Source organism: Dendrobates tinctorius, unplaced genomic scaffold (assembly GCF_039654945.1).
Source record: "Dendrobates tinctorius isolate UK_male_01 unplaced genomic scaffold, ASM3965494v1 ptg000058l, whole genome shotgun sequence".
Lineage (NCBI taxonomy): Eukaryota > Metazoa > Chordata > Amphibia > Anura > Dendrobatidae > Dendrobates > Dendrobates tinctorius.
Genome location: NW_027361726.1, coordinates 20,052,177 through 20,071,464, shown reverse-complemented (window position 1 = coordinate 20,071,464; position 19,288 = coordinate 20,052,177). Strand labels below are relative to the sequence as shown.

The window sequence follows — 19,288 nt, the reverse complement described above, 5'->3', positions numbered from 1 at the left end:
TTCAACCCATATCCTATCCTAACCTGCCCTAACATGTTGATCCAGAGGAAGGCTAAAAAACCCCATGTGGCAAACAGTAAGCTTCACATTGGGGAAAAAAATTCCTTCCCGACTCCACATACAGCAATCAGACTAGCTCCCTGGATCAACGCAATATTAAGGAAACTAGTGTATATACCCTGTAATATTATACTTTTCAAGAAAGGCATCCAGTCCATTCTTAAATTTTAGTAGGGAATCACTCATTACAACATCATATGGCATAGAGTTCCATAGTCTCACTGCCCTTACAGTAAAGAATCCGCGTCTGAGTATGCTTAAACCTTCTTTCCTCCAGACGTAGAGGATGCCCCCTTGTCCCCGTCACAGGTCTAAGAGTAAAAAGATCATTAGAAAGGTCTTTGTACTGTCCCCGCATATATTTATACATTGTAATAAGATCACCCCTAAGCCTTCTATTCTCCAAACTAAATAACTCCAAGTGTAATAACCTGTCTTGGTATTGCAGACCCCCCAGTTCCCTAATAACCTTGGTCGCTCTTCTCTGCACCCGCTCCAGTTCAGCCATGTCTGTCTTTCTTATACACCGGAGACCAGAACTGTACACAGTATTCTAACTGTGGTCGCACTAGTGACTTATATAGAGGCAAAATTATGTTCTCCTCATGAGCATCTATGCCTCTTTTAATGCATCCCATTATTTTATTTGCCTTATTGGCCACTAAATGTGAGTTTGTCGTCCACCCATACACCCAGGTCTTTTTCAGTGACAGTTTTGCCCAGTGTTTTACAATTAAGCACATAATTATACATCTTGTTCATTCTACCCAAGTGCATGACCTTACATTTATCCCCATTAAAGCTCATTTGCCATTTATCAGCCCAAGTTTCTAGTTTACATAAATCCTCCTGTAATATAAAATGGTCCTCCTGTTTTGATTACCCTGCAGAGTTTAGTGTCATGTGCAAATATTGAAATTCTACTCTCTATGCCCCCTACAAGGTCATTAATAAATATGTTAAAAAGAAGCGGGCCCAAAACTGACCCTTGTGGTACCCCACTGCTAACCGTGACCCAGTCCGAGTGTGCTCCATTAATAACCACCCTTTGTTTCCTATCCCTGAGCCAGCTCTTAACCCACCTACACATATTTTCCCCTATCCCCATTGTTCTCATTTTATGTATCAACCTTTTGTGTGGCACCGTATCAAAAGCTTTTGAAAAGTCCATGTACACCATGTCCACTGCATTCCCTTGGTCCAGTCCGGAACTTACCGCTTCATAAAAGCTTATCAGATTAGTCTGACAGGAACGGTCCCTTGTAAACCCATGTTGATATTGAGTCATGAGGTTATTCTTCTCCAGATACTCCAGTAAAGTATCTCTTAGAAAACCCTCCAGGATTTTACCCACAGTTGAGGTTAAACTTACTGGCCTATAATTTCCAAGTTCAGTTTTTGTCCCCTTTTTGAATATTGGCACCACATTTGCTATACGCCAGTCCTGTGGTACAGACCTTGTTATTAAGGAATCTTTAAAGATTAAAAATAATGGTCTATGACTGTGCTTAATTCCTGCAGTACTTGGGGGTGTATCCCATCTGGGCCCGGGGATTTGTCAATTTTAGTGATTTTTAGATGCCGCCTTACTTCCTGCTGGGTTAAAGAGGTGACATTTAATGGAGAATTTTTATCCCTGATCATGTTATCTGTCATGGGATTTTCTTGTGTAAATACTGTTGAAAATAGTCATTTAGCATATTGGCTTTTTCCTCATCCTCCATTTCACCCAGACTGTTCTTAAGGGGGCCAACACTATCATTTTTTTAGTTTCTTACTATTTATGTAGTAAAAGAATATTTTGGGATTATTTGTACTTTCTCTGGCAAGGAGTCTGTGTCTCAATCTTTGCTGTCTTGATTTGCTTTTTACAGAATTTATTTAATCTTCTGTATTTAGTTAATGCCTCATCACTACCTACTTGCTTTAATTCTCTAAATGCTTTATTTTTATCTCTTATTGCGCCCCTTACAGCTCTATTTAGCCATAGTGGTTTCCTCCTATTTCTCGCATGTTTATTCCCATACGGTATATATTGTGCACAGGTCCTATTCAGGATGCTAATAAACGTCTCCCATTTTCTTTGTGTATTTTTATGTCTCAGGATATCGTCCCAGTTAATTGCACCAAGATCATCTCTCATCCGTTGGAAATTTGCCTTCCTGAAGTTTAGTGTCCTTGTAACCCCCCTACTACATATCTTATTAAAGGATACATGAATACTTATTAATTTGTGATCACTATTACCCAAGTGACCCCCAACCCTTACATTCGATATGCAGGCTGGCCTGTTGGTTAATATTAGGTATAGCAGTGCCCCCCCTCTTGTTGGGTCCTGAACCAGTTGTGAAAGGCAATTGTCTCTCATAGTTGTCAAAAACCTATTACCTTTGCTGGAACTGCAGGTTTCGGTTCCCCAATGTATTTCAGGGTAGTTGAAGTCCCCCATAATAATGACTTCTCCTTGAGTCGCAGCTTCATCTATTTGCTTTATGAGGATATTCTCTGTTGCTTCCATTATTTTTGGAGACTTATAACAAACCCCTATCAGTAATTTATTATTTTCCCCCTCCCCTTATCTCTACCCACAGGGACTCTACATTTTCAATAGATTCATATATATTATCACGCAGGATGGGTTTTAAGGATGATTTTACATATAAACACATGCTCGCTTATTAGTACGGTCATTTCTGAACAGACTATAGCCCTGTAAATTAACAGCCCAGTCATGGCTCTCATCCAGCCATGTCTCAGATATCCCCACCATGTCATAATTATGTTCCAACAACATTAACTCCAATTCCTCCATTTTGTTGGCGAGGCTTCTGGCATTAGTATACATGCACTTTATTTATCTCTCTCTGTACCTCTTCTTTATTCCCCACCCCCCATTTCATTATTTGTGCCCAGGTCTCTATCTTAATAATAATCTACTTAAGAACAACATCACACAAGAATATATAGCCACAGGCATAAAGAATTTCTTCAAAGAAAAATGCCCTCATGACAAATGCGACGCTAACATGTGGGAGTCTCATAAAGCCGGTCTTGGGGGAATCCTTATTTAATTGGGTGTCAGAGAAAAAAAAAAAAAAAAAAAAAAAAAAAAAAAAAAAAAAAAAAAAGAAATGCTACTGAAACTCACAGATAAAAAAAACTAGAGCCTTCACGCAAACTAACACAGCTTCCCTCTCTAGAGAAAGACCTCTATAACTTAAGAGTTGAACTAAAGGCCCTCCTAAATCAAATTTTTTTTTTTTTATCATATTCTCAGTTCAGAGCATATTCATCTGCAAATAAATGTGGCAAATATCTAGCAAATACAATTAAAAAACAAATTAACTCAACGCACATACTTAAAATAAAGAATAATAACGATCAGTTACTTTACAAAACAGAAGATATTGCCAAGGCCTTCTCAGATTTCTACTCAAATCTATACAATCTAAAACCCAATTACAGCTCTGCTATAGATAAAACTGTTAAAACAAAAAATTTCTTAAAATACCTATCCCTTTCCCAAATCATGGACTTTCAATCTAATTTTTTAGATAGTCCAATAAATAAACAAGAAGTGGAAGAGGCGATAAACCGATCTCCAGGTGGAAAAAGTCCAGGTCCAGACGGTTTTTTGATTGAATACTACAAATATTTTAACCCCTTAAGCCTCAAGGGTGGTTTGCACGTTCATGACCGGGCCATTTTTTACAATTCTGACCACTGTCCCTTTATGAGGTAATAACTCTGAAACGCTTCCATGGATCCTGGTGATTCTGACATTGTTTTCTCGTGACATATTGTACTTCATGTTAGTGGTAAAATTTCATTCAAATAACTTGCGTTTATTTGTGAAAAAACAGAAATTTGGCGAAAATTATGAAAATTTCGCAATTTTCCAACTTTGAATTTCTATGCCCTTAAATCACAGAGATACGGCACACAAAAAAACTTGATAAGTAACACTTCCCACATGTTTACTTTACATCAGCACAATTCTGGAACCAAAATTTTTTTTGTTAGGAAGTTATAAGGGTTAAAAATTGACCAGCGATTTCTCATTTTTGCAACACCATTTTATTTTTACAGACCACAACACATTTGAAGCCACTTTGAGGGGTCTATATGATAGAAAATACCCAAAAGTGACACCATTCTAAAAACTGCACCCCTTAAGGTGCTTAAAGCCACATTCAAAAAGTTTATTAACCCTTTAGGTGCGTCACAGGAATTTTTTGAATATTTATAAAAAAAAAAAAAAAAAATGAACATTTAACTTTTTTTCACAAAAAAAATATTTCAGGTTTAATTTTTTTTATTTTACCAAGGGTAACAGAAGAAATTGGACTGCAAAATGTATTGTGCAATTTGTCCTGAGTACGCTGATACCTGATATGTGGGGGGAACCACTGTTTCGGCGCATGGCTGAGCTCAGAAGGGAAGAAGCGCCGTTTGACTTTTTCAATGCAAAATTGGCTGGAATTCTGATCGGACGCCATGTCATGTTTGGAGAGCCCCTGATGTACCTAAACAGTGGAAACCCCCCCACAAGTGACCACAAACTAGACCCCCCAAGGAACTTATCTAGATATGTGGTGAGAACTTTGAACCCACAAGGGCTTCACAGAAGTTTATAACGTACAGGGATACAATTAAAAAAATCATATTTTTTCCACAAAAATGATCTTTTCACCCCCAAATTTTATTTTCCCAAGGGTAACAGGACCCTTAAAGTTATTGTGCAATTTGTCCTGAGTACGCTGATACCCCATATGTGGGGGTAGACCACTATTTGGGCACATGGCAGAGCTTGGAAGGGAAGCAGCGCCATTTGACTTTTTGGCTGGAATTGAGATAGGACACCATGTCGCGTTTGGAGAGCCCCTGATGTACCTAAACAGTGAAAACCCCCCACAAATTACACCGTTTTGGAAACTAGATCCCCAAAGGAACTTATCTAGATGTGTGGTGAGCACTTTGACCCCTCCAGTGCTTCACAGAAGTTTATAACGCCCGGGCGTGAAAATAAAAAGATCATTTTTTTCCACAAACATGATCTTTTAGTCACCAATTTTTTTATTTTCCCAAGGGTAGTTGGAGAAATTGGACCCCAAAAGTTGTTGTCCAATTTGTCCTGAGCACGCTGACACCCCATATGTGGGAGAAAACTACTGTTTGGGCACACGTCAGGGCTCGAAAGGGAAGTAGTGACGTCTTGGAATGCAGACTTTGATGGAATGGTCTGTGGGTGTCATGTTGCTTTTGGAGAGCCCCTGATGTACCTAAACAGTGGAAACCCCCCACAAATGACCCCATTTTGGAAACTAGACCCCCCACGGAACATATCTAGATGTGTGGTGAGCACTTTGAACCCCCAAGTGCTTCACAGAAGATTATAACGTCCGGGCGTGAAAATAAAAAGATCATTTTTTTCCACAAAAATGATATTTTTGCCCCCAATTTTTTATTTTCCTAAGGGTAAAAAGAGAAATTGGACCCCAAAAGTTGTTTTGCAATTTGTCCTGAGTAGGCTGATACCCTATATGTGGGGGTAAAACACTGTTTGGGTGCATGGCAGAGCTTGGAAGGGAAGGAGCACCATTTGACTTTTTCAACTCAGAATTGGCTGGAATCTCCGATCAGATGCCATGTTGCATCTGGAGAGCACCAAATGCCCAAACAGTGGAAACCCCCCAATTCTAACTCCAACCCTAACCCCAACACACCCCTAACCCTAATCTCAGCCCTAGCGGGAAAATGGAAAGAAATACATTTTCTTATTTTTCCCTAACTAAGAAGTTGATAACAGGGGGTTTGATTTACTATTTATGGCGGTTTTTCTGTTTGGCAGCTGTCGCACGCTAAAAGACGCTTTTTATTGTAAAAATAGTTTTTGCATCACCACATATTGAGAGCTATAGTTTTTCCGTATTTTGACCCACCGAGTCATGTGAGGTCTTATTTTTTGCGGGATGAGTTGATGTTTTTATTGGTACCATTTTTCAGGCACATGACATTTTTTGATTGCTTTTTATTCTGATTTTTGGGACGCAGAATGAACAAAAACCAGCGTTTCATGAATTTCTTTTGGGGGGGTGCGCTTACACCGTTCCGCGTGCGGTAAAATTGATAAAGTGGTTTTATTCTTCGGGTCAGTACAGTTACAGCGACACCTCATTTAGGTCGTTTTTTTATGTTTTGTCGGTTTTATGCAAATAATGGATATTTATGTGCGTCTTTTTGATCGCGCGTTATTGCACTTTTCGTTCAGCGGTATGATTATCACTATTTTTTGCTTCGTTTTTTATTTTGATTTTTTAAGGGGTTCACTAAAGGGGTTAACTAATGGGACAGTTTTATAGGGCAGGTCGTTACGGACGTGGTGTTACCAAATATGTGTACTATTGTTTTGTTTTTTTATTTCCAAAAAATGAATTTATTGGGAGAATATTTTTTTTCTAATTTATTTGGCGATTTTTTTAAAATTATTGTAACACTTTTTTTTTAAACTTTATTACATTGTTCCAGGTGGGACATCACTGTCCTGTGATAGATCGCTGATCTGTCACATCACAGATCACTGTGACAGATCAGCGATCTGTCACAGGCACTGCTGCAGACTTCCTTATGCCTCCGCTTTGCAGGCACTGAGGAAGCCGGCTCCCTGCAGGCCCCCGTCACCATCTTGGATTTGGGGGCCTGCAGGGTAAGGAGCCCCCCGCAGCTGCGCTGCACATTGCGCTGCCGTGGGGGGGGGGGGGGGGGAGAATCAGGGAAGCACGGAGGGAGCCCCCTCCCTGCCGATGCTTCCCTTTAACCCCGGTACACCGCGATCGTGTTTGATCGCGGTGTACGAGGGGTTAACATGTCGGGAGCGGTCAGTGACCGCCCCTGACATTGTGCCGGGTGTCAGCTGTGATAATCAGCTGACACCCGGCTGTGATCAGCAGCGCTCACCACGTGGTCGCTATGACGTACTATCCCGTCCCTGGGAATTAAGTCCCAGGGCACATGGACGGGATAGTACATCTCATGGCAGAAAGGGGTTAAACCTGAATTATCCCAACATTTGACAGATTATTTTAATCCTATTAGTAAATCCAAAAATTTTCAAAAAAAAAAAAAAGAGTCTCTAGTAGCCCACATCAGCCTCATTCCAAAAAAGGGAAAAGACCCCACCTCTTGAGGTAGTTACAGGCCAATTTCACTCATTAATAATGTGAAATTATACGCCAAAATATTATCAAACAGAATACAAAAACTTCTTCCATATCTGATAAACCCAGAACAAGTTGGCTTTTTCAAAGGAAGAGAAGCAAAGGATAATGTCATGAGGGCAATCAACGCGATTCATCTAGCAAAACACAATATACAAAATTTAGCTTCACTCTCCCCACTTAAAGAATGCTCATCCATTGCATATTTGGGAACACAACTTAGCTGTTCTCCTTAACGCCTTTTCGATTTAAACTTCAAACCATTGTTCCTTTTGGTCGAGTCTACCTTATCAAATTGGAGAGATGTCCCAGTTTCATGGTTTGATAGAGTCAACCATATAAAAATGATAATTCTCCTCAAAGTCCTATACCTTCTCCAAACCCTCCCAATAGACATTCCTCAACAAATTTTTTCAAAAACTCCAAATTATAATTTCAAAATTTATATGGGCAGATAAAAACCATAGGATAAACCATAATACCTTGGTAAAATCAAGACAGAGGAGGTTTAGGTCTCCCAGATTTTGAAAGATATAGATTATCAATCCACAGATCAAGAGTGATTAAGCTGCAATCCCCTTGTCCCACAAAACTTTGAGATTCACTTGAGTTGAATGATCTTCATGATGGTTTTGCACACTACCTATGGCCCACCCCATTTAATAGATTTAAATACAATAATATCACGAACCCATACACTATGACTACCCTCAGATTATGGCACAAAGCAAATAAAAAAATGAATCTTATTCCAAATATATGCAAAGCCACTTTTATCTTGCATTTGATTCCTAATATAGATCTCTTAAGAGGAAAATCAGGCTCTCTATTCCCTTCAGAAACATGCCAATTTACTCATTGGTGCACAAAAACAGATGTATGAGAAAGAAGATAAGCTCACTCACTAAAAAACTTCACTTGAAAGATGAGGAAATTCAAACTCTACAGGAAGTTACAAATCTTTATCTCCCAGACAGTTCTACCTCAGCACCTGATCTGCCAATTCTTAAACTAATTATGAACACAAAAGGAAAGGGAAAAGTGATAGCCAAAATAAATAAGAACCTAACCCAAACTTCATTAAAAAATGGGAATTATAACTAAACACAAAATTTCTCCCAGAAGAAACTCATACAAACTTCATAACATCTTCAGTGAAATTCAAAGAACTTAATTATAAAATTACTAGCTGAAGAGGTTAGTTAAAACAAAAAGCAAAAAACACAAACATCCTGAACTAAAAAGTAAAAAATATACTGCAAATAATGCATAAAGGTAGCAATAATAATAATAAGGGTATTTAGTAAACATAATTTTGATCAAAATAATGTAGAAGCCATCCCGCCACGGCAACCCTTGTGGGACAGTCCCTACTCTAGTATTTAAAACCTTTTCACTTGCCAAGTGACGTGAATGTGAATAAGGATCGAGCGGCTGAACCACTAGTAACAGCCTAGGCCAGACTGGATGGCTTTCCCAGCTCAGAAAGAGAGCGGTCACCCCCATATATGCACAGAATGCACAATGAAATGAATAAAAAACAAATCTGAACTGAGAAAGTAAGTTAATGTGTATGCACAATGTAAGTGCATATTAACACATGACCATTAACCAGAGAAAACAAAAAAGCAAAAAACACAAATATCCTGAAGTAAAAAGTAAAAAATATACTGCAAATAATGCATAAAGGTAGTGTTGCTTTCTATGGATTCTGCCACACTAGGGTGTGGCCCGTCTTAATTGGCCGAATTGGATCTCTGGCAGAGATTTTATGTGCACGGAGAAAAGAATACACAATCTGGGTTCTGATTTTGGCAGACTGCACATGTCCACCCCTCTGGAGAATACGGAAGGTTTTGTGCGGTGCAGGTGCAGCTGCCAAAGCCAGAGTCAGTTTATCAAGAGGTGGCTTATACATATATTCACCAGTGGCAGAATCACATTCTTCAACCCACATTTGTCTCTTAATTTCTCTGGAAGTTCTATACCATGCTTCTGCATCCCTCCAAATATTTTATCACGTAACAATCCTTTCTTGGTAATTAACATTTTTCCGCTCTGTCTCATCAAGTCTCCCTCCTCGGGTTGTTGACCCCATAAGTTTCAGGAGGAGTTTCACATTTTTAACATACTGTTTGCCTTCTCTTTGTGCCACTACCTCTTGAGCAGAAAAATAATTAGTCTTAGACTCGGTATGACCCATGTTTATAACTTAATTTTCAACCACTGTATTTTTAGCAAAGATCTCAAACTTTTAGATTACCATAATTATAAATATACCTGAAGAGTTACTGTATATGTGTGTATACTATAAAACAACTTATTACTCTCTGTATAATATAATTTTATACCCTCCGGACTGAATACAGATAATTTAGCGTGATTGTTAAACGCTTTGAATTCAGGAAATGCAGCTGAAGTAGCAGTCTAACCAGTATGACCACTGACCAGTATGGCAGTATGAGAGCTGCGGGCAGGCGTGTCTCAACAATGCATCAGTTCTACAAAACATAAAAACTATTATGAATAACAATACAATAATCAATGTATTCCTTATCCCTTTCACTGTTCCTTTTGTTACCAAGGCAACTAGGACTGGGCTTTTTGTCACTTTAGGTGTAGCAAATAGTGGCAATCACCTCTAGATAGGTGGTTGATATTTCAGCCGAAGGGGAAAATAGTAATCACCTCTTTCCTTAAAAAAAAAAAAAATATATATGCCGTGTCATTCACGTCACCGGGCCCAGTTTATACCGTGGGCGTATGGCCGGACGTGAGCACATACACACATATATGTAACTTCTTCGACCGTCTTAAGGTCGGAACCAGGGTGAGAACCAGTGGAAACACCCCCTTTGTACTCTGCATGTTTCTAGTAGCCCTAGTGCAGTATGAAATAGTTTTTAACAGATACTAGACAGATTCTAGACACACCCTCCGAATTGGTTAGACCGGACAATACACACAGACAATTAAGGAATTATATATCTGACCAGGTCCGTAGGCTCAGGACTTTCAAACGTGGTCAGTTTAAGGGTTCAGAGAAGACAGCCAACTATCTCCTCCCAGCCGGACGTGAATACAGAAGGGTAGGTAAGATGATATATTTTCTCACCTGGTCTCGAGCTGCAGCCTCGTCCTGCTGGAAAAACGTCCGTCCTGGGGGAGATTTTGTTGCGGCTGTGATCATCTGGTATCGTCCTGAGCCCCACTGTTTGAGCGCCAACTGTTGATTTCTATGGATTCTGCCACACTAGGGTGTGGCCAGTCTTAATTGTCTGTGGCCGAATTGGATCTCTGGTAGAGATTTTACGTGCACGGAGAAAAGAATACACAAGACAAGGTGTATCATGTCAATATGATTCTTCTCTATCTTTAATCCAAGGTGTACAGTTTTTATAACAGAAATCGCGCTGTCTCATTGTGTTACATCATGGGTGCATTTCCAAATTACTGTTTACCCCAAATAGCAAATTAGTATTGATCTCTTGGGATCTCATATGTTCACATATCGCTACATAATCATTATGTACATAATTGTCTTCTAGCCCGATCCACCCTAGTCCACCCAGTATTGCATGAAGCCTAGGTAGGTTATACAATATAGAAACAATTCTCAGAAAATCAGAAGTATCGTAAAGTTACATGATCCCAATATTCAGCAAAGCGTCCATATAGTGGTACAGTTTTGATTCTTGTATATATTCATATGCCATATATTTTCCCCTTAACAGTAGTAATAATAAGGGTATTTAGTAAACATAATTTTGATCAAAATAATGTACAAGCCATCCCGCCACGGCAACCTTTGTGGGACAGTCCCTACTCTAGTATTTAAAACCTTTTCACTTGTCAAGGGACGTGAATGTGAATAAGGATCGAGCGGCTGAACCACTAGTAACAGCTTAGGCCAGACTGGATGGCTTTCCCAGCTCAGAAAAAAGGGCGGTCACACCAATATATGCAATGAATGCACAATGAAATGAATAAAAAACAAATCTGAACTGAGAAAGTAAATTAATGTGTATGCACAATGTAAGTGCATATTAACACATGACCATTAACCAGAGAAAACAAAAAGCAAAAAACACAAATATCCTGAACTAAAAAGTAAAAAATATATTTATACAGTAGGGACTGTCCCACAAGGGTTGCCGTGACGTGGCAGGATGGCCTGTACATTATTTTGATCAAAATTATGTTTACTAAATACCCTTATTATTACTACCTTTATGCGTTATTTGCAGTATAGTTTTTACTTTTTAGTTCAGGATATTTGTGTTTTTTGCTTTTTGTTTTCTCTTGTTAATGGTCATGTGTTAATATGCACTTACGTTGTGCATACACATTAACTTACTTTCTCAGTTCAGATTTGTTTTTTAACTGTGGTTAGTTATAGCAAATTATAATTATCCTCCATCCCATAGTCCTGTGCCCATATACCCATCACACATCCTCCATCCCATAGTCCCATGCCCATATACCCATCATACATATTCGCCATCCCATAGTCGAGTGCCCATATACCCAACACACATCCTCCATCCCATAGTCCCGTGCTCATATACCCATCACACATCCTCCATCCCACAGTCGAGTGCCCATATACCCATCACACATATCCTCCATCCCATAGTCCCGTGCCCATATACCCATCATACATATCCATGATCCCATAGGCCCGTGCCCATATACCCATCATACATATCCTCCATCCCATAGTCGAGTGCCCATATACCCATCACACTTCCTCCATCCCATAGTCCCATGCCCATATACCCATCATACATATTCTCCATCCCATAGTCCCGTGCCCATATACTCATCACACATCCTTCATCTCATAGTCCCATGCCTATATACCCATCATACATATCCTCTATAATGACATCAGCTTCGCCATGGCAACCTTTGTAACATCATAATGAGGGGCGGGGCTTGATACGCACACACTTTTTCCCCCAGTATGTAGATGGGGCAAAATTGTTTGGTGAATTGGAACGCACGGGGTTAAAACTTCGCCTCACAGCATAGCTTAGGACACTCTCGGGGTCCAGACGTGCGACTGTGCAGATGCCTATCCCGGACATACATACACACACACACACACGAGCTTTATATAATAGATATCAAGATGGTATAAAACACCTGACATATTGAATAAAATAGACAGCTCAATCTCCCCTCTTTGTTGGAGATGCACCAGAGAGAAGGGTTCTCCATCTCACATTTGGCTGGAATGCACAAAAATTAAAAGTTTCTGGGAGAGAGTTAGAGAGCATATAAAGAAAACCTTAAACATAGACATCCCATTAACGTCAAATTTCATTCTATTTTCAGATTCAGAGAGTGTAGGGAGAGCGGCTGCCTTGATGGGGACAGAATTGGGGATTTCTGAGTTAGTGTGGAGTCTACCATCCTAAATACTCACATCCAGCTAAACCAACAGTCCTTTTAAGGACTAATTCAGCATTACATAGGTTCCAGTGTTAGGCAGGCAGGGGAGTGTACGTCGCTGTATACAAATCAGTGCAAGGCCTGCAGGCACTGTATGTGTGCATATAGAGCATTGCATACACTCACTGGCCACTTTATTAGGTACACCTGTCCAACTGTGTGTTAAGACTTAATTTCTAATCAGCCAATCACATGGCGGCAACTCAGTGCATTTAGGCATGTAGACATGGTCAAGACAATCTCCTGCAGTTCAAACCGAGCATCAGTATGGGGAAGAAAGGTGATTTGAGTGCCTTTGAACGTGGCATGATTGTTGGTGCCAGAAGGGCTGGTCTGAGTATTTCAGAAACTGCTGATCTACTGGGATTTTCACGCACAACCATCTCTAGGGTTTACAGAGAATGGTCCGAAAAAGAAAAAAAATCCAGTGAGCGGCAGTTCTGTGGCCGGAAATGCCTTGTTGATGCCAGAGGTCAGAGGAGAATGGGCATACTGGTTTGAGCTGATAGAAAGGCAACAGTGACTCAAATTGCCACCCGTTACAACCAAGGTAGGCAGAAGAGCATCTCTGAACGCACAGTGCGTCGAACTTTGAGGCAGATGGGCTACAGCAGCAGAAGACCACACTGGGTACCACTCCTCTCAGCTAAGAACAGGAAACTGAGGCTACAATTTGCACAAGCTCATCGAAATTGGACAGTAGAAGATTGGAAAAACGTTGCCTGGTCTGATGAGTCTCGATTTCTGCTGCGACATTCGGATGGTAGGGTCAGAATTTGGCGTAAACAACATGAAAGCATGGATCCATCCAGCCTTGTATCAACGGTTCAGGCTGGTGGTGGTGGTGTCATGGTGTGGGGAATTTTTTCTTGGCACTCTTTGGGCCCCTTGGTACCAATTGAGCATCGTTGCAACGCCACAGCCTACCTGAGTATTGTTGCTGACCATGTCCATCCCTTTATGACCACAATGTACCCAACATCTGATGGCTACTTTCAGCAGGATAATGCGCCATGTCATAAAGCTCGAATCATCTCAGATTGGTTTCTTGAACATGACAATGAGTTCACTGTACTCAAATGGCCTCCTCAGTCACCAGATCTCAATCCAATAGAGCATCTTTGGGATGTGGTGGAACGGGAGATTCGCATCAGTGATGTGCAGCCGACAAATCTGCGCCAACTGTGTGATGCCATCATGTCAATATGGTCCAAAATCTCTGAGGAATGCTTCCAGCACCTTGTTGAATCTCTGCCACGAAGAATTGAGGCAGTTCTGAAGGCAAAAGGGGGTCCAACCCGTTACTAGCATGGTGTACCTAATAAAGTGGCCAGTGAGTGTATATCATATCTGTGCGTGCTGAAACTTTGGCCAGTTTACAGCTTTTTTCTGTGTTATCCCTGGCTGTTTTTTTGCTGAAATAAAGCAGTATTTAGGGCAAAAAACAAAACAGGGAACCCATTTTTTGGTGCAGTATCTTTGTGCCAGCTGTTATCTGTGCGTGGTGAAAGTGTTGCCAGTTTACAGCTTATTTCTCTTTTTGGCCTGGCTGTGAGTTTTGCTGACATAAAGCATAATTTAGGCACAAAAAAAAAACAAAAACCCCCACATTTTTTGGTGCGGCATCTTCGTGCCAGCTGTTATCTGGGCGTGGTTAAAGTTTGGCCAGTTTACGTTGGTCTCTTTTTTTGGACCGGCTGTCACCGTCATTATATCCAGCAGTCTTTGGTATCATAAATAAAAAAATAATACAGTATGTTATCTCAGGCTGAGGCCTGGTGTATCTGTGATGGAAAATTGTTTGCTTTGCAGGCATACTTATCACATCTAATTTTCCAGTAGTCCATTTAAAATGGCCTAGGCAAGGGGCAAGGGACGAGGAAGTGGATGTGGTGCATGTAGAGGACAAGGCCGTGGTCAAGCAGAAAGTGGGCCACAGCAGAGACCCACATCTTCACGCTCGATCTTCCTCCAGTTTCTAGGAGACTGCACTACACCACTATTGAATCCAGAGCAGTGTGAAATGGTTGTTGGTTAGAGATAATGCTTCCAGTCACTTAGCCACCACCACGTGTTCCACATGGTCAAGTCTGAGTAGCCGTGAGTATGGACTGGATATTACTCACCCTGATCCTCCTTCCTCCCACCATGCCGAGTGCCCTGAGACAACTGATCCCACACTTGGACACTCCAAAGAGCTGTTCAGTACTCCATTTTATACATAACAAAATAGTCCAAAACTAATAGCCACCTCAATTCAGCATATTATATCTCAATTTCTGCCACAAATTTGTGCAGACATAAAGGCAAAAAATAGATGAATCAATAAAACCAATCATTTATTAATAAATTTCATAAAATTCTTTTTTACAAGGAAATTTCTAAAAAAGGGGAGTACAAATGTAATGATAGATGCTCACAGAATTAAGCTTTATGCAACATAATCACAGAATGTTTTTTTCTTTTTTAATTTTTTTACATACAAATAATCTCCAAATAGTGTTTATTTCTTAAGCATAAATTCATAAGCTATATTTATATAAACTTCTGTCAAAATATTTTTTAGGGAAAGACCCAGTAGTTCTAAAAGCAGAAGAAACACATCTTTGATTAAATAGTGTGAAATACACACTGCTGAAGGTAAATAACAATTGGGTTTAGCTCCCTATACTATGTGTATACCATGATAATCCAAGACAAGGCTAACTAATCCTTATTGGAGTAATCACAATGCATAAATGCTCAGATAGTAGCGACTTTTGTTCTCAATGTTTCTCTGATTAATTACAAATACTTATAAACAAAAATGCATAAGCTTACTTGATTGTGTAAATATGTATCTAATTGTTGTAACAAAGGAACAACCTAACTGTGTGTGCGGCAAAGAAAATTTCTCCTTAATATGAATATATCCAATGCCTAGTGCAGAGAACTACAGGTTAATCATGTGTCCTGCTTAATATGCCAGCTATACTGATTCAGTTTGAAATAAGCTATTCCTGCATGATGTAACAATGCAATCCTGTTTGCAATTTACAACAACTTACATGTGTAAAACTTCTGCGGCTCTCTCATACACGTGTCTGGTTACCCCGACAGCGCCGTTTCGCCATACGGGCTTCCTCAATAGGGGGCGTATATGTGTACTGAACACATGTCCATCTATAAATAGCACTAGTTGCAGCAACAGCCCATGTCAGTCCACCTGGCTTGTAATTGCGCATGCATAATTACCAAGGACTTACCATATGAAAAAAAGGGGGTTTCCTAAGTTACTACTCATGGGACCCAAGTGTGGTTCGCTATAAGTCCCTTCATTGAGCAGACTTGGAAGCCCTGGATCGTCCTGAACTGTGCATGTGCTACCCAGGTGCTGCAACCTAACTATATAGGGCAAGGAAATTTATAAATAAACAAGTGCGGTGCAAAAAAAAAAAAAAAAAAAACTTCCTTTCAAACTTTTTTGTATTGCACAAAGTGTATTGCACCTTATCCCTCAATATATCAAACAAACACCATATATATTTATATTATAAAAATAATGTGCTATAATAAATTCATAGAGAATTATACACTTACAATTGTGATTATAAAAATCTATTACAAACATTTTTCATTTTTCCTTTTTTTTTTTTTTTTCTCCCTTTCTTTTCTTTCTTTCTCTTTTCTTTTTTCTTTCCCCTTCATGATCATGAAAATTCACTGTAAAATCTTCTTTCTTTTCCACATGATGAAAAACCACTTTCTTCTGCTTTTAGAACTACTGGGTCTTTCCCTAAAAAATATTTTGACAGAAGTTTATATAAATATAGCTTATGAATTTATGCTTAAGAAATAAACACTATTTGGAGATTATTTGTATGTAAAAAATTAAAAAAGAAAAGAAAAAAACTTTCTGTGATTATGTTGCATAAAGCTTAATTCTGTGAGCATCTATCATTACATTTGTACTCCCTTTTTTAGAAATTTCCTTGTAAAAAAGAATTTTATGAAATTTATTGATAAATGATTGGTTTTATTGATTCATTTATTTTTTGCCTATTTGCCTTTGTTATGTCTGCACAAATTTGTGGCAGAAATTGAGACCAGTACTCCATTTGTAGATTTGGGCCTCTCGCCCACTCCACTTGAAGCGGGGCAAGATGATATTCCATGTAGCGATGCACAAATCTTTGAGCAGCCACGGTCACCTGAGGTGGATGATGATGAGACACAATTGCCGGAAAGTCATGATGAAGAGCAGGGTGCGGATGTGGAAGACGAGGTGGTGTATGACATAGTGTCTGACCCAACCTGGCAGGAGGACATGCAGAGCGAGGAAAGCAGCACACATGGGGAAAGAGGCATAGCACCCTAACAGACAGGAATTAGCAGTGTGGTGGCCTCAGACAGAAGGCGTGCATCCGTTCCCCGTAACACCAACAGGACAGAAGTTGCCATTCCTTTTGTTAGATCTTCCCGAGTCTGTTTTTTTTTAGATAACCCCAAACAGGCCATTTGCAGCTCTTGCCATGCCCACATCAGCAGGGGTAGCAAAACTATCAGCCTGACCACCACCAGCATGATTAGGCACATGGCAGCAAAGCATCCGACTTTGTGGGCTGAACCACAGGCTCCAGGAACACTGTCTGCAGGTGACAACACTACTTCTTCCACTGTTTTGCGGACAAGACAATCCCCAGTTCACCGTGCCAGTGAAGATGCCTCGGGCCCTGCCTGCAACTGTTGTTTCCCACAGTCAACCAGCACCATCATCAAGCCCGTCCACGTCCTTGTCCCAGCACAGCTTTCAGTTGTCTGTACCCCAGTCATTGGAACGCAAGCCGAAATACGCAGTCAATGCCCCACAGGCCAGAGTACTTAATTATCACATTTCTCATCTGCGTTCGAAATATTTCTGTTTGGTGATATCATCCTCCTTTATTCTCATCATCATCATCCACAACCAGTACATAGAACACCAGGGTCAACGTATTCCATGCTGCAAAAGTCACTATTTTTTATCTATATCCCTGTCTGTGAGCTGTTGCTAGGGACAAACATATCTCGTTGAACACATTCTGACTTCATATCTATGAACCTGTGTTCGTCCCTCCCTTTTGTTAGTTTCTTTTATCGGTGGATTAACATTTTTAATTTATTTGTTTGATTTCACTATGATTTCTCATTAGGTCTCCTCATTATCCACCACTACATCACAAGGATTAACATGTTCTGGGCTGATACAGGCAGTTTAATTTTTGGCAAGGGTGTCTATGATGCTCATATTATACTTTTACTTGTCCGCCACTAGATGATCAGGGTTAATGTGTTCTGTGCTGCTACAGCCAGTCCAATTTTTGGCAAGATGTTTATGATGTCCTTTAATAAGTCTAAAACCAAATAAATGTTACTCCCCCAGGGGGAAATGTCATACTAATGTGATGTATGTATCTTCTTCCCATTTATTGTAATATTTTCCATTTTTCCTATCTGTGGAACATCCTCTTATGATGTTATGTATACCCCTCCAATATGAAAATATTGAAATTCTATTATATTATATTTTAATTTATATCCCTGTCTCTGTGCTGTTGCTAGGGACAAACATATCTCGTTGGACACATTCTGGCTTCATATCTATGAACCTTTGTTCGCCCCTCCCGTTTGTTATTTTATTTCATTGGTGGATTTACATTTTTCGTTTGATTTATTTCAGTAGGATTTCTTATGTCTCCTCCTCCTTGTCCGCCACTAGATGACCAGGGTTAGCATGTTCTGTGCTGCTACAGCTAGTCCAATTTTTGGCAAGGGGGTCTATGATGTCCATATTACACTTTTAAAAAATGTACCCCCCATGGGGAAATGTTTGTCAGCCCATGCACTGTGTGTATGGGCATTACAAGTGTAGAAGACCCGCTCCTTAACATTGGGCCTAGTGTTTACTGAGGCCTTCATCAATGTCTTCTCCTTGTCCGCCACTAGATGACCAGGGTTAACGTGTTCTGTGCTGCTACAGCTAGTCCAATTTTTGGCAAGGGTGTCTATGATGCCCATATTATACTTTTATAAAATGTACCCCCATGGGGAAATGTTTGTCATCCCATGCACTGCGTGTATGGGCATTACAAGTCTAGTAGACTTGCTCCTTTACATTGGGCAGAGTTTTAATGAGGCCTTCAATAATGTCTCCTCCTTGTCCGCCACTAGATGACCAGGATTAACCTTTTGTGTATGGGCATTACAAGTGTAGAAGACGCGCTCCTTTACATTGGGCCTAGTGTTTACTGAGGCCTTCATCAATATCTCCTCCTTGTCCGCCACTAGATGACCATGGTTAACATGTTCTGTGCTGCTACAGCCAGTCCAATCCTATTATATTATATTTTAATTTATATCCCTGTCTCTGAGCTGTTGCTAGGGGCAAACATATCTCATTGAACACATTCTGGCTTCATATCTATAAACCTGTGTTCGCCCCTCCCTTTTGTTAGTTTTTTTCATAGGTGGATTCATTCACATTTTAAAGTTATTGGTATGATTTATCATTAGGTCTCCTCCTTGTCCGCCAGTAG

The 19,288-nt window shown here is 40.0% G+C and overlaps 1 protein-coding gene and 1 long non-coding RNA gene across 5 annotated transcripts in view; one reads left to right on the top strand and one right to left on the bottom strand.

Annotated features, from left to right (window-relative positions):
• The window catches only part of LOC141092142 (uncharacterized), a 65,106-nt gene extending 49,242 nt beyond the window's left edge, over window positions 1-15,864 (bottom strand). For both annotated transcript variants that reach the window (XR_012232693.1, XR_012232694.1), the window contains exon 1: window positions 15,782-15,864. This is a non-coding gene — a long non-coding RNA (uncharacterized lncRNA). The remainder of the gene's footprint in view (window positions 1-15,781) is intronic.
• LOC141092141 (alpha-1-antitrypsin-like) overlaps window positions 1-19,288 on the top strand; it is a 313,768-nt gene that overhangs the window by 41,454 nt on the left and 253,026 nt on the right. The gene's annotated exons all lie outside the window — the stretch shown is intronic.